Here is a 16,971-nt window from a genome sequence, read left to right as displayed (position 1 = left end):
AGTTATAAGAGAAACCTCAGAAGCAAATTATAATTTAGGCAAAGTGGAAACTCAAGAGTCAAGGAGTCAAGAGGAACTTCACAGAAGATGAATGTAGTCAATGTCTTGAAGAACATACACATTTCACATGAAGAGGAATAACAAACTACAAAGACTAATTCATATAGCCAATGGAGTCACTGTTTTGTAATGGATAAAGCCTTATTGATAAAAAAAGGTGTTGCTGTACTGATTGATTAATAAATGCCTCACTAATTTAGAATGTGTTTTCATGTCTGAGGTTTTATTTGCTTTTCATTAAAAAAATTATTACTATGGCAGCATATCTGAATGTATGATGGCAACCTTAAAAAATTAATGGATCAAAAAAGAAAAAAGTGTATTATGCACAGGTACACTTTTGTGCTTTTAAAATATTACTGTATATATTACTGTGATATACTGTACATATTGCCTAATGTTAGGATTAGATGAAAGTTTAGTGCAGTAGTTACTGTATATAAAGGCCAATTCCTGATTTTTAAACATATTAAGATTGTTTAAGTATATCTACTGTGTAATGGAGCCTTTACTGGCTGGAAAAATACCACCAACCATTTCTGCTGTTGGTTTGTTTTTGAGACAATTAATAAATCCTGTCTTCCATTTCTATTTTAATTATATGGTTTATATCATTGTCATTAGTTATTTAAAACAAAACTCATTACTTTGGAACTATCTACTCATTATAGTTTGTATTTTTATTACTTTGGATTTCTGTCTTATTTTGAGTATTTAGATTAAAATTAAAAGAACACCTGTCCTTACAGTTAAAATGAATCTTGAAGCACCATCAATAGCCATCAACAGTCATATCTGTTGATCTGTTGGTAACAGTCATTACTTCATGTAGCCACCTTGAGCCAATTTCCAAATTCTTAGGTAACGTACATTAAAATTGTTTCAAGAGGGTTCCCACACAGACAAGCTGGATCAGAGAATCCAACACAAGGCATAAACAATTAAAAATGAAGCTAAATCTTCAAAGTGAAAACCAGGTCCTTACACCAGCTTGCATTGCAAGCAAATTGTAAAAAAAATCATAATTGCACCCATTATTGTTAAGCAATAATACAGGGTGGTAAATACGTTATGCATGTATTTTTTTCCTGTACAGTGAGGTAGCAGAGTAATGAAAAAGACACTGTGGCATTAATTATGTAATAGTATGTAGAGAATTTTAGAGACTACATTCCTGATCAAAGTGTCATATGCAGGTTGATAGCATAGCTAAATAAATGAATCACACATGCAGAAGATATAAAGAAATAGTCAAGATGGGTTTTAAAAACATATAATAGATTTTGCTTTTTGCCTAACTTCCTTGTTAGGGTTGAACAAGCCACAACAATAATGGATAAGCACAATGCACATTGTGAATTTTGATTTTCAGACATTTTTGATAAAGTTCCTCATCCATCCATTTTCTACAATAGAGTATAATGCATTAGTAAGACCTCAGTAGATATTCAGGTGGGTAGCTGCGTCAGCATGCGTAGGCTGCAAAGGAACAAGTAATAGGTTTATTCCATGCTGAAAAAAAGAAGAAAGAGAACACAACGTTTCGGCCGTGGAGCCTTCTTCAGGTGTGAGAGAGACAGGGCAGTAGGCAAAGGTAAAGTAGCGGGAGAACAAAGGTTGGGAGGGAGGAGGAGTGAGAGGCGGGAGCAGGGGACAGAAAGAGAGGCCAATCAAGAGGTGTGAAGTCAGAATGGGTGCAGAGAGGTGTGAAATGAAACTTCCAATGAATGGAGAAAATTTAAAAGAACAGTAATCTGTCGTTAAGGGAAGGGAGAATGTGTGATCCTAACTGCAGAATAATTTTAGTTTCGGTGGTCTTTCTGATGTATGAGTAGATATTGTTGTCTTAGACTCAATCCAGAGAAGAGCAACCAGCACTTGACAGTGGGTTGGTTGTTCTGATGATGTCCCTGGGACACTAATGAAAATTAGGTGGAAGTGTTTTTTTTTATTACATTCAATGCCAAAATGGAATATTTTAATGGTGAAAAATGTTAAATGTGATATGATCACATATCACATTATCAAAATATCAAAATAAAAAACTCTAGACTGCATGAAATTTCACACTCTTTGTATGGCAAATCAAAATTGTTAGGTACACAATATTACATTACATGATATTACATTTGAAGAAATGTGACACAGCAGGGTTGGTGTACCTAAGGTGATCTTTTAAATTGGCAGAGCTCAGGAAACAAATAAGCGGAGCTATAAGGTTTACTTACAGAGAGTGGAAACAAAGTTCCAAAACACACCTAAACATAACCGAGCCACTTTGTTGGGAAGTTACTGACTTCTTTCATGTCCCTAACACAACAAAACCTCTGAATGAAAAAAAATATTTTCAAACCTCCCTAGCCTGGACATATCAAACAACAATGGAAATTCCTAAGACAATGTTATCCCCATTAGTTTCACACATGAATTATATACAGATGCTGCCATCTAGAATACCGAGGTATACCATTTTCGAGATGTCAGTCAGTATACCGCTGAAGACAATTATGGTATTCTGGACAGCACGGCTTCATGGCGTTTTTATTGTTTCGCATAATCTAATGCAGGACTACACTACTCTGTAAAACTACCAGGTGGCGCAGTGAATCCTTAAAGTACCATAACTGCGTGTGCTTGTCTTATTAGTGCTTTCCTGCGTTATCATACTGTACTGTGAATACTGTACTAGCAACAATTTAATCAAATACAATAATAACAGTACATGGTTGAGACAGGATGTTGTTATCACATTGTAACCAGAACTTCAAAAGATATACTGTATGTCACAATACTGTATAACACTAACATAATTATTGTTTTCTTAAATTAAAAATAGCATACAGAACTATTAGTAATTGTCTATACATAATAATTAGAAAACATTATTTTATTTTAGGTTATATATATGATTAATAATATATTATTCATTGTGGCTTTAAAATATTTCATTTTTAAAAGGAAAATAACACATTAAAAAAAAACAAAAAAGGCCAGATCAAAATAAGTTTTGAGTAGTGTGTAAGTTACTGTACATTGTAGCAGATACAAGTCTGCACTACGGCATATAAAGGCTTTTGTCTTTAATCAAAGAAAGGTTTAATCCAATACTTTCACAAGATGCATAATTGTAACCTGTTTTGAGTTGAGTTTGTGGTCTTATGCTTTATTTGATCATGCAGGTATTTTGCATAAACATCCGTTAAACAGTAATTCTCACAGTTTGATCTAATGTACAGTACACTGCAGTTACTCTGTTTTCTTGCCTGTGTGTCATTGCACATAAGCAAAAAGCTAAGGTTTCTGAAAATGAAATTAGGTAAAAGATTTTTTTTTTAATTTAGAAGTCATGGTTTTTTAAAAATCAGTGTTTTTTTATGAAAGAAAAAAAAACAGAGAAGAGAAGAGATGTCCATTCCACATACACAGAACCTCTCATTTTAATGATCTGGATCTGGCCTTTTTTGTTTTTTAGGTGTTATTTTCTTTTAAATCATTTTAAAGTGAAACAAATTATCATAGTCCTGAATGAAATTATTTTATTGCCCTGATATTATTGTTTTTAAGTAAACAGTACAGAAATTTATAAATATAGAACAGTTTGAGAAAATAATAAAGTCTGTTCAGTTACTGTCTGCATTTCACCATTCCAGGTTTTACCCAGTCATTTAAAGATTCCATGAGAACCAGAGCTTCTTTTTGAGGAGCAGAAATCACACTTACACCACAACACCACAATATACCAGTATATGCACTATTTATTTTTTTACGTGTTTCTCAGTAATTTGGTATAAACTATTTAAGTGTTTTTCATTTATATCATTTGTTTTTCAAAACACTTCCAGTTCATTTGGTTTCACGTCTACTGCAAGGAATTACAGTATAACATTGATATAATATTTTTTTTGTTTTGTATGTATAATATTTATTATTATTGTATATGTTTCAAAGCAGTGTAATAGAAAATTAAACTTCCTATCAAAGCAATGCTTGTAGTATTTAATTTAGCTCATGGCACTAAATACATTAAGTAAGAAACTACACTTCCCACTGTACCACACATTCAGATAAAAGTAAAATGTACACTGTAACTTTTAAAACTTCCAGTTTACATCACAAAACATATGAAAGTTCCAAGAATGCTCAGTGTCATGTTTTGTGATTCAGAACAAGGCAACAAATCTTCATGACATTGTGAACACAGGCTTGTGATCACATCTATTTTAAATCAACAGAAATATTGCTTTCCATTTTGAGAGCATTTTGCCAACAAATTCTACTTACTTGTTTACCCAGCATAAATCTCACATTGGAACATTTCTGCTGTCAAATGTCTGCTGCACAACCTGTGGCTATTCACTTGTACATTACATTACATTAGTTATTACAGAGACTAGTGTAACGAATACGCCCCTGCGTATAACAGAGATCTCAGCCGCCCGGGCTGGGGGAGTTCTCCTTTAGCTCAGCTGGCAAGTTCCCTGTTGTGTGATGCCGGAGACCCCAGCTCACACCCAGACAGCGAGGGATGAACTGGCAGGGCAGGAGCGGCAAGGGCGGAAACCCCAAGAACCGTTACACTAGCGAGCAGGAAGGGTATTGCATGTTCTAATTTGTGGGAACTCGAATGTGAGTTTGTGACAACATGGCGACTTACATTACTTTCACAAAGTTCATGATTTTGTGCTTAATTTGAAATGTGTCATTTTTTTTCTAGAACGTCAATGAATGTATTTTGTTACTGAGATTTAATAACCGGTCTGAGAAATTGGGACTGCAGTTCCCCTTTAAGAGATCACGAACATAAAGCATACCCTGTCTGCTGAAATAGCATCTTCCAAATAAAAGTTATGAATGAACTGTGAAGGATTCTGTACATGCAATCTCCAAACTTTAATTCTTTCTGCAAAGCTCTAATGACAAGGGGTCCCTTGAAGAAAAGTTTGAAAAGTTTGAAGTTTGAAAATGAACTTTAATTTAAAAATCTTCTCGGTAAATATCTGATACATCCCCATTCTGAATAATCAATGATGATCCAACTCCTTTTTTATTTTGAAGGGACTGTTTAAAAAGGAACAGGAAGTGTCTCCTTCACAGCACGTAGTCTTTCATGCAGTGACCTGAGCCAAAACATGGACAAAAAAAGCTTTTTCTCCCGATACTGTATGTCACACACATTAACAATTATCATGAAGTAGTATCCACAGCTATCCATACTCAACTACAGTTTAAAGGAGTAAGTAATAGGTTTATTCCATGCTGAAAAAAAGAAGAAAGAAAACACAACGTTTCGGCCATGGAGCCTTCTTCAGGTGTGAGCTTTTATTTGCTGTATAAGCCAGAATGTAATCAAATGTAATTGGTAACAATGCCAATACTTACAAGGTGCCATGTTTACAAAAGTTCATATGAATTGAATCAAACAAGATACATAGGTTTAAAATTGCAAACTGCAGGTAAATGTTTTCACTAGAATTAAGCAAATGTGAAGTCTTACTCAGGCTTTTCAAATTCAAGCTCATCAGAGTTGAATTTATCTTGGCTTTTGTATCATTAAACTGACTGAGAGAATGGGAGTCCCAAAAACACCAAATAAAGAGATGTAACACTTTTTCATGGTAACCCTCATAAGTGCTAGTCCCCATTTATACAGCTGGGTGGATTGAATCAATTAAGATAAAAGTCCTAGAACCTCACTACTGCTACCCCATACTGTAAGTCATTGTGTTTCTCCTTTTGGTTTAATTTGTATCTGTGTTACACTGTGGGTGGTACAGTTTTCAGGAGATCAGCGCTGACTCCTCAGAGTTCTTAGCAGTGGGTGTGGTACCCAACTGCAGTGTCTTCTGTGTGGAGACAACCTGATCTTATACTCTTATGTTGACATTAGTTTTTTCAGGGTATTCTTTTCCCTCCTTCAAAAACATGCTGACTAATTTGTGTTTCTAAATTGCATGTTTGATGTCCTTATATTTCTTGTGTCTACCTGGCTGTGTGCATTCAGTGATGTTACACTGTGACACAATTATATTTAAATGAAATTTAAACAAGTTCAAAGTTGAATGCTGCAATTTTATGGAAGCGCATTGCTAAGGAATAATCCTGTAATTACTAGATAGCAAATTATCAACATCATTTTCTCATAATTACGAGATAGTAATTCTCTCGTACTTTATGTGAACTCGTGATAGCACAATTGTCCTATAGTACCTACTGTAAATCGTTACTTGCGCACTTACAGTTTTAAGCAGTGGAACTGATTACATGTATAACTGTTCATCATTGCTTTGAATTCTAAAATCCACAAAACTGGTCCTCATGCTTATAATGTTTCTGTTCATATTTGCTAGAAATCGCAAGATTTCATCTTGACTAAACCTCAGTCGAAAGTAAATCCGTACAAATTCTGCATCGCTGGACATTGACATGATAATTAAACTGAAAGTGCCAGCCAAGTTAAGGCTAGCTTCTAGATGTGTTCAGTACACGACATAACAGGTTGTACATTCATTGAAGCGATCATATCTATCTCGCAATTATGAGATATTTCGTTATCTCGTAATTATGAGATAATCTATTTTCCCTTGGTGGCAGCAATGCACTTCCGTACAAATTAGCTGTATTATAAAAAAAAAGCTTTAAAAATCAATTACAAAACAATTCAAAGAAAATAATTAATGCCAAACATTTTTTAAAGTCTTGTAAAAATACAGAAACCTACTAGCACTACGGACAAAAAGAAATTCTCTTTAAATCTAATAACATTGCAATTAATCACAATATTTATTGCATTTAAACAAGATAATATTGTGTTTAAATGAGATAACATTGTTTTTAAATGTAATACTTATTTAAATTAGATATTAATTTTTAATGAGTTTTAATGAGATAATATTGTGTCATAATAAGATATTACTGATAACACATCACCAGCAACAGTACTCTCTTCATAAATCCATTATTCAATTGACTATGGCAGCAACTTGTGTGCATGCTGGAATTGTTTTTGGTTTTGTCTTACATTCCGGTGTCTTTACATTCATGTCTGTGCAAACCAACACAGAAGTACTGTTTCTTCTCCCTTAAAGTTTTACATGTTTCCTGCCATTTGCTGAGTAATTCAAAATTCAAACTTATGTGATGTACAGTAAGCATATGTGACTGTCGTGGTTCTGCGCGGTCTCATCCCCTCCGCCGCTCCAACCCCGCCTGTTTCGTCCCACAACACCTTGGGCACAAACCCGGGTCTCCAGCGTAACGCAACAGGGAACCAGCTGCATGAGCTAAAGGAGACCCCCCCTCAGACTAAGCAGCAGAGGTCCCTGCTTCACGCAGGGAGGGCGATGACATCACCGTGTCCGAACTAGCTCTGCTACACGGCTGAAAGCTTTTGGAATTTTTGTGCTTAAATATCCAATGATTGACCACCAACAGCATTAATATTAAAACAACGTAAGTCTTACTGTTAAGCCATGGAAAATGTATTCTGTTCAATGTTTAAAGATTATGCAGCAACCTACTGTATCTACATGTTTCTGCTGTTTCACATGAAGAATAAGATATGTTTATAAAGCCATGTCATTTTTGCTTTTCACCACAATGGTGATAATCACATGCATTTAACCCAGTGTAACGCAACGGGGGCTCAGGCGGGCGCCCTTGCTGCATTAGGTCGGCCCCCCATCGTCGGGGACTCGAACCCGGGACTTCCGCATCACTCAGCAGGGACCCAGCCCGGTGAGCTAAAGAGAGATCTCTCCACAGCCCAGGGGCTGTGGTCCTGTCATTACTGGGAAGGGCGGTGACGTCACCTGCTCTGGTGCGCCGGCTCTTACACAGTACCTATCAGTCGTAAGCGTTACACTCTCCCCCTGCTTAATTCGCCGTCCCCGGCGAAGGGCTATCCCATCCCGCTCTGACACCAATGTAACGCAACGGGGGCTCAGGCACCTGCTCTGGTACGCCGGCTCTTACACATTACCTGTCGGCCGTAAGCGTTACACCAGGAATTCTCTCTCACAGGGTGTTATATTTGAAGTACACAAAACAAATTATACATGCTTCTTTTGATTCATTCTTTTGCAGAAAGAAGGCGTGATGATATTCTTCTGTTGCTAATGGCAGTGATGCTTTTAATATGTATTATAATATATTAAGCATTATATTATTATTTCAAAGTACAGGTTATTGTGCAATTCAAAACACAATACTATCTCATTTAAATGCAATATCATCTCATTTAATTGCAATGTTATCTCATATAAATGCAATAATATCTCTTTCAAATGCAAAATTTGTTTTCTCCATGGCACTAATAGTCTTTCTTATTAAATATCGCCTGATTTGATTCTTTATAGTAAAAGTATGTAAATATCTTTCATTGTACTGCTTTATAAACATGTATGAGAATCTTGTTTTACTTTTTATTAAAAATGCACTTTAAAGCTTCCTTTTTATTTATTGGATCATATTCCCAGTTGAATAATATGTCCAGGATCACCCTTGGCCAAGCAAACATATTGATCAAATTAATGTTCAGTGTATTACGACATGTGATTTAGCTGTTTGTCACTCAGCACCTAGTCACAGACTTGCACAATCCAGATGAGCTAATCTTATAAACTGGAACATAAATGACATCAATGTTTTGGTGGTACTTTTCTTCCACAAGAAACGGTCTCATTTTGGCCAAAACATTATTAATGTCCACCCATGAAAAGTTAGTTGCTATCAAGTGATAAAGTAAAACACAAGGCACAGATGGAAATGTATTTTGTCTTGTGCTTTGTTCTTTTCTAATTACAAAAGGATCATCCAGATTTGATTTCCAGCTTCCTAATAAAGAATCTCAAGAATTTACTATAAAAATGGTTTAAACAATATTTCACAATTTAACAGAAATCTGGCACCGGAACACAAGAAAAATACAAGAACAAAAATATTCCTACATTAGTTCTTTCTAGTTAGACACACAAAAGATTTTATTTTATATACTGTAAGAGAGTGATAGGTTGAGACAAGATGGAGGTTGTTATCTGAAACAACATTCCGCTTAAGGCAGTCATGCTCTGTCATCCTCAGTCACCTGACCAACTGGAAGATGACAACTGGCCAGGTGGCTTTTAAAACTAGGACAGCTATTAAGCTTCCAAGTTGGCTGCAGACCAATTTTATGTGCTACACAATCAGAAATGAGAGCAAGGAAAAAGCAACTGACGAGCCCAAGGACATTTAGTGTCAATTTTATTTTAGGTTTGTTGTGGAAGAGTAATTTTATTAAAGTCTTGCAAACAGACTAGTTTTTGGGAAAGTTTATTTTTTTTAGATTTATGTGTGTTTTGAAGCCAGTAAACTGCTTAGCTGCCCAACTGTATTATAGATAATGTCTGAATAAGTCCAGTGAGGAGTTCAAATAAGAACAAAGGGTTTCTTTTTCTTTGTTTTTTTTTGCAGTATGAGTAAAACAGCACTGTTTTCACCATATGGCTGTATCTGTGTCTACAGTATTTGACCTAAACCCACCTATTTAAGGACATGTTAAACCACCCAACACCTGGGTGTAAAACAATCTATACTATAAAAAGGGATTATGTACAGTATGTGTCAATGTAATAACCAATTACCTTAAAAGACATCACCTTAAAAGACCTTAAAAGTCAACTGGTTACAATTTCGAAAGCATTTAGCTGAACTTCCTCATTTGATATCTTATTGATCAAGGATGCCATCTGTTTCATGAAAGATTCTAGGGAATCTACTTCAATAAAATGTCTTGAAAGTTCATTTATGTAAACTTGTCTAAAATCCATTTCAGAAGTTAGATTTTAGCGTTTTTTTTCCCAGTTGGTTTATTCCAGTGTGTATTATTTCCTTGATACATTGTAACCTTCTGACATGATGCATAATTCTGACTTAATGAGTTCAGTCTTTCAATTCTAAACCTTTCAAGTTCTAATTGCCTGAGCCTGATATACTAATAGAAATGTTATATTTATGGAAATATGTATCTTATTGATAGACCCCTACTGTAGATAAGATATTTCAACTGTCACTTAGAATGAGAGCAATACTGAGAGATTGTATATGTAACTTCGAATTATAAAAAGAAAGACTTGAAAAAGGAAACTACAGACTAATCGGTCTTACTGTTACAGGTAAAGCTTTGCAAACAAATTATAGAATTAAACTAGAAGAATACTTTACAAAATAATGTCATTTTAAAGGACAGCCAACATTTATTCTGAAAGGAAAGGTCATGTTCAGCTTCATACAATTATATGAACATGCAGTAGATATCATGTCATATGCTTTATGTCATATTTAGACTTCCAGAAATGTTTTGCTAAACTCCCTCATAAAAAGGTTAGTTCTCAAATTTAAAGCCACAGGAATCTATGGTAAGATATGCAAAAAAAAAATAAGAATTGGTTAATGAACAGGTAACAGCACAAAGAGGCACAATTTCACTTCAAGCCTGTTTCTCATTTTTTTATTTTGTTAGTAAATGAGTAAATTTGCAAATAACACAAAAATTGGGGGTGGCAAAGAGAAATAGCAATAAGGGAGTATCAGACAGTAAAATGTTTGGTGTTAAAATAAAAGTCAGCTCTTCAAAGCTGGTTTATACAATGTTTAGAGACTGTCCACTTCTTATCATGTAAATAGAAATTTAGTCCCAATTTACTTAATTGCTATAGTACTTATGCATGCTATTTGATAATTACTTTACTAAGATGGAGATAAGAAAGCACTAACAATAGTGTGAGTAATGCTAAAACATAGCAAATAACAAAAAAAGTTGTCAAATTTGTTGCAATTGTATTTCACATTTTCTGCTGATCATTTAGCTTTCTGCAGCTATTCTTATCTTACTGTCAATTATTGTAATCTGAAAGGAGCTCTCAACTTTAGAGAAAGATGCACATCTTGGCAACTCTACCGAATAAAATAAAAACCAAAAAAAACTAAGTAGTTCATACTTAAACAATATAAATCAATATTAATAATTTCAAACTGTATTGATTTCACACTTAAAATATAAATGCATGGTCCCAATTTAAAACACAACAGTGCTTATTATAGCACTGCACTGAAGAATTTTAAACAAAAATCTTGTTTAAAATATGTGGCTGTGCATATCTTGCAGGGATTACTTGCTTTCCTCAAATGTGAGGCTAGCTATATTCTAACATTACCATAACCATTTGATTAAAGTAGATCCTACAAGTGATAAGAGGTATTTACCGCAGCTCATATTAAAATGTAGAAAGCTTCCAATTCTTTTCCTGTCTATTGTTTATTTTTAAGTTCAGCACTCATAAAGCTAAATGTGGGCCCCAGCCAAATTAATTGCATTGGGAAATTACATGTGCTAACTGTTAGATGTCAGTGTTGACCTCAGGCCCTCTGAAGAGGGATGATGTGGTGAGGGGTAGGCCTGAGGGCAATGTTGTTGTATACAGAAGGTTTAATTGTTCTGGCCCAAATACAAGTGATGACTCATTTGAGTTTAACAGAGTGCCTCTATCTCCTGTTACAGATTTGGAAATGTGGGAGAATTCTGCAAGCAATCATATCTCTGGAAGTAATGGCCTGGCCTGATCCAACTTTTTAACTGCTTCCACCCAGTTTCATTTGCTTTGGACAGATGTTTTGATAAACATCCAAGAACAGCAAAAAGTAGTGGCTTTGTCACCCTATTTCTTTGAACCAGTTAGAGCTTGGTGTCTACTGTTAGTAAAACACATTTGTGTGCCAAAGGAAATCCCATCACTGGCCATTTGAAATGTTTTTCAAAACCTTCCCATTAAGTGCAGTAAAGCCAAAACTTTTAAGAAAAAATCAGTTGACTTGTGCCAGCAAATGAATACAGTTGAGACAAGTTTAGTGTTCTTGTTAGGTGAATGGAGGGGAGGTCAAGGGTTATTGATGTGTAAAAGCAACATACTTATCATTGTCATAAGATCCAGAAAGACAAAATCCATACAGTCTTTATTAAAATTAAAATTATTAAAAGTAGTAAGTATGCCAATTTGGATAATCTTTTCAGATTATACATACATAACCTGACAGGTTATGCAAATTGCTTTTCATGTATCTGCCTAATTCATTACTTTAGTCTTTTTGTAAGTCCCTTACTGCCTTTACTCTTTGACCTTGAAGTGGTTTTCCAAATACCTTTCAAGCAGCACAGGGACTACAAAAATACTTAGATATGATCAAATCCAGGAGAAAAACACATTGTAAATGAAATTTAAATGGTATTAGTTTGTTAATAAATAAAACATACATTATACATATGAAACAGGTGTTATTAATGTTGGAGTAATATATGAGAAAGATCAAGAAGATTATGCTGACACAGCACTATTCTCAATTACACAGTGTGAGTCAGTAACAGGTCCAGTAGATTATGCTATCTGCATGGAGTTTGTATAGTATGTTCTTTCCATGTTTGTGTGGGTTTCCTCCTGGTGCTCTAGTCTCCTCCCACAGTCCAAAAACATACTAGCAGGTTAATTGGCTTTTGGGGAAACTGCCCCAGGTGTGAGTGTGTGTGACTGTGTCTGGTTGTCTGCATGAGATGGACTGTAGTCCTGTCCACAGTGTACCCTGCCTTGCACCCATTGCTTTCTGGGATAGGCACGGGATCCCCCTCAACCTTGATTTGGAAGAAGTTGAAAATAGATTGATGGATAATATTTCTAAACTATATATAGATTATTGGTCGTAATAACAATTTGCAATATTAATTTCATTGGAGTCCCCAAGTCAGGTGCCTGAAACTCCTGTAATATCACATTTGCTTAGATATTCTTCTGCTTCTAAATTTAACATTGTGTTCCTAATGTTCTTAACATGTGATATAAGCATTTAAGTATCTGGCTCCCTGAGACTTTTGCTTTCTTCTACTGTATGTATTCTCCCTGCCTTTTCTTTAACAGCATAAGCATATTTAACTCATCTTCCCAGCCTACTGTTCATAGTTTTATTCCTGATCTGAATGATTGGTAATATTAAATCAAACAAATTTCAATTTGATTGATCTCCAGACTGCCCTGGTACTTATTTTACATTTATCTCAGGTTCCGTAACACATATGTTTGTCAATATGTTTCTATCCTGTTGATTCAGATGTAGACTGTCCTGCATGTTCAGTCCCATTTGTTCTAAAAGAACAAATTTCTTTCTGCTCTATAACATAAACCTTCTTTTCTTCAGTTTCTCAAGTTTCCACTTAGTGCTCTGTACTTGACTCTCTCTATCAATACAACAAAAAAATGTTTTACTGCAGGAGAAGTTTCATCTTTCCATCTAATCATATTCTTATGTTAACTTAGATGGCTTTTTCACTGATGGGACATTTTGCTCACATATCATTTACCACAAGGGCATAAGAACAAATAAACCACCTTTAAACTTGTACATTTCCTCTAGATTTATTAACAACTGTTTCTGACTTGATGAAATCATCACAAGATGCACAGTTTAAACAAGAATGTCATCCTTATGACAGAAGACATTGATTTTTTAAATCCACTTTTTTTAAAACTGTTCTCAGATTTCTAGGTAATTTAAATGTGAATAAAGGAGGCATTTCAGGAAGACAATCAGCTTGCTAATACATACTGTATCAGAATATGAATATGGCACCTATATATTTAATAGTAGAAATAATACAGTACTTGTTAAATCATTTTATGATTTATATTTTATACTCTGCATCTTTCCAGGTTTTATTGAAGTCAAAGTGTACAGTATGTACAGTAATTGGATAAAAACTAACTTTGAATGTGGACACTGTCACGCCCGACATTCCTCCCTAGAGGGCACTCCACTGCTCCCATTATTGTCCTTGTGATTGTTCCCCAGGTGTACCCTCTTAGCTTTATTATTTAAAGACTAGCTCCTCCAGTCCTTGGCGTCATCATTAGGGTAAAGATGTCGCGAGGTCCACCTGGCACCAGGAAACCCTACGTCCGTCTCCTGAGGGCATAGGCCTCATCCCCGACACCTCCCGCTTCCTGAGCACGGGGTCTGAGGATCTCGCCCCGTCATCCTTGGACCTCCATGTTTTATCTGTCCGTGTGTTCCCCCCTCCCAGGGATTTTAACCAAGTCACGTCCCAGGATGGATTCCTTGTTGTTGGACTCTCGGACTGTGCCCTGACCTGCTTTTGAACCCGTTTGGATTTGGATGCCGTTCTGTCTTCCCCGTTCACTGTCTCATGGATTGTTACTATTATTTTGTGCACTATTAAACCCTTGTGTGTTCCCTTTTACCACGCCCCCTGTTTTCTCCAGCTCTTACCGCATCGCATAGGGTCTACTACAAGACCTGAAACGGATCTCAGTCCATGTTCGTGACAGACACATTAATGTATTTAAAAAATAACTATATTTTTATACCTTCTCCTCCTACACTTTTCTAACCTGATAATGCAATTATTTGCCATAGAGTTCAACGCTTTATAATACCTGTTTTATAAACTTTCACAGACCTGTAGTCACATTCTGCATTCATTAAGATGTTAGGATATTGGGATGACTTAAAGTTAAAGAAGCTTTTTACCATATTGATTTGATTGAATGCATATTTCAATCAAGTACATAGAAGTCATAAAAACAGCAAACTTGAAACACATACTGTACTCCAAGATAAATTATACTGTGTAAAAAGAAACATCATACGGAAGCTTATTAGCGCCACAAATATTGGCGAGATAGTATTTCGTTTATACGAGAAAATTATTGCGTTTAAACACAATAGTTCATTTGTGAACAATGTTACCTAATATATTAATACTGCATATTGCATTGTACTGTATATGCAATAATATTGTCTCGTGCAAAGTTGCATTGACTTTAACAACAGCAGAATATTGTCACACTCCTCTTTTTTGGAAAACAAAATCTAAAGCAGCACGTGTTCTATCTTTTGTATACATGAAGTACAACACCGTCTCAATAACCATTCAAGTTCAAGTTCAAGTTCAAGTTTATTGTCATTACACTGATATACATGGTACTGTATATGGTATAACGAAATGCTATTTAGCTAGCTCTCGGACATAAGTAGTACAAAGAGGAAAAAAAAAGAAAACAACAACAACAATACAATTGTGTAGCAAAAGAAAGACAGAAACAACAGGCAGTGTGCAAAAAACAACAACAGATGATGTGCAAAAAAAACAACAACAGGCAATGTGCAAAAAACAACAACAGGCAATGTGCAAAACAACAAGAAGGTAACAGGTTATGTGCAAAAATATACATCAACAGAATAAAATAAAGGGATAGAAATTATGGGGAGTGAGCTTTTGACATGTATGGTAGAGGTAGATTTTCAATGTGTGTTTGGGTTTTTGATAAAGAAAGGAAGAAGGCACTGTGTGGTTCAGATCATAGGTGAGAGGTGAGGTGAGAGTGAGAGTGAGAGAGGCTCGGAATTTAACAGTTTGATAGTGCGGGGGTAAAAACTGTCTCTGAGTCTGGTGAGTGATTAATGGTCTGGTGATTAATTCCCAGGTTAATTAATGATAATAATAATTGCTTACACTTATATAGTGCTTTTCTTCACACTCCACTCAAAGCGCTTTACAGGTAATGGGGACTCCCCTCCACCACCACCAATATGCAGTATCCGCCTAGATGATGCAACAGCAGCCATAGTGCGCCAGAACACTCACCACACACCAGCTTTCAGTGGGGAGGAGAGCAGAGTAATGAAGCCAATTCATAGATGGGGACTTTTAAGAGGCAATGATTGGTAAGGGACAATGGGAAATTTGTCCAGGACACCAGGGTTACACTCCTACTCTTTTCGAGAAACGCCCTGGGATTTTTAATAACCACAGAGAGTCAGGACCTCGGTTTTACGTCTCATCCGAAGGACGGCACTTGTTTACAGTATAGTTTCCCCGTCACTATACTGGGGCATTAGGACCCACGTGGGCCACAGGGTGAGCACCCCCTGCTGGCCCCACTAACACCTCTTCCAGCAGCAACCTTAGTTTTTCCCAGGAGGTCTCTCATACAGGTACTGACCAGGCTCACACCTACTTAGCTTCAGTGGGTTGCCAGTTGTGAGTTGCAGAGTGATAAGCGCGAACTGTTTTCACCATTTCCCTGACAAGCACACATGACATGGCTTTCCAAATGTATGTTCTTGATGTGAAGCTGACTGTCAAGTCATCATAAATGTATTACGTTCAGTGTTTAAAGAGACGGCAAAACCCATGCACAGTACAGTTTCACGTGTACTGTCTTTTGCATACAGGAAGTAGAGCACAGTGTCAGTGAGCATTACTGGGTTAATTACTGTAGATAGGCATGATCAGTGTTCATGTTTTCTAGTTTATCCATTTTGTTACCTTTGGCTAATTGTGTTCCCCTTTTAGAAACTCTATAAAACAATAAATTCATTAAACAAGGCAGACTAGATTTCAAAACAAGATTTTCAAGTGACACAGATCGCTATGGCAATTTAATTTGCATTTCAGTCCTACATTTTAATATCTGATAAAAGTGTATATACAGTAGTTGTAAATTATTATTTACCAGTGTTTAAAGGCCACACATGTACTTCACAAAAATCAAGGCTAAAATACTGTTAGAAATTTCTCATTTGACAACAATTCTAATAAAATAGGCAGGATGGGAAGTGTTGTATCAAAGTAACGTAAAGTAAGAATGAACCTAGTTCCTCTTTAAAATATAAAATAATATGCTCTCTATCATCAGAAATGAAAATAGACCAAGTGAATCATGTACTGTAGCATATTGAGAAAACCCTGATCCCAGACCTCTTGCAGTTCAAAGCTACAACTTTCCACACCCTGTATGATTTGACCTAAGATACAACTACATCATGGTCAAGTCAGCAGTTGTCTTGGTTAAATCATCATTTAAATTT

The sequence above is a fragment of the Lepisosteus oculatus genome, chromosome 2 (assembly GCF_040954835.1).
Source record: "Lepisosteus oculatus isolate fLepOcu1 chromosome 2, fLepOcu1.hap2, whole genome shotgun sequence".
Lineage (NCBI taxonomy): Eukaryota > Metazoa > Chordata > Actinopteri > Semionotiformes > Lepisosteidae > Lepisosteus > Lepisosteus oculatus.
The sequence above is the reverse complement of the archived record's forward strand: the minus strand, read 5'-3'. Positions refer to the sequence as shown.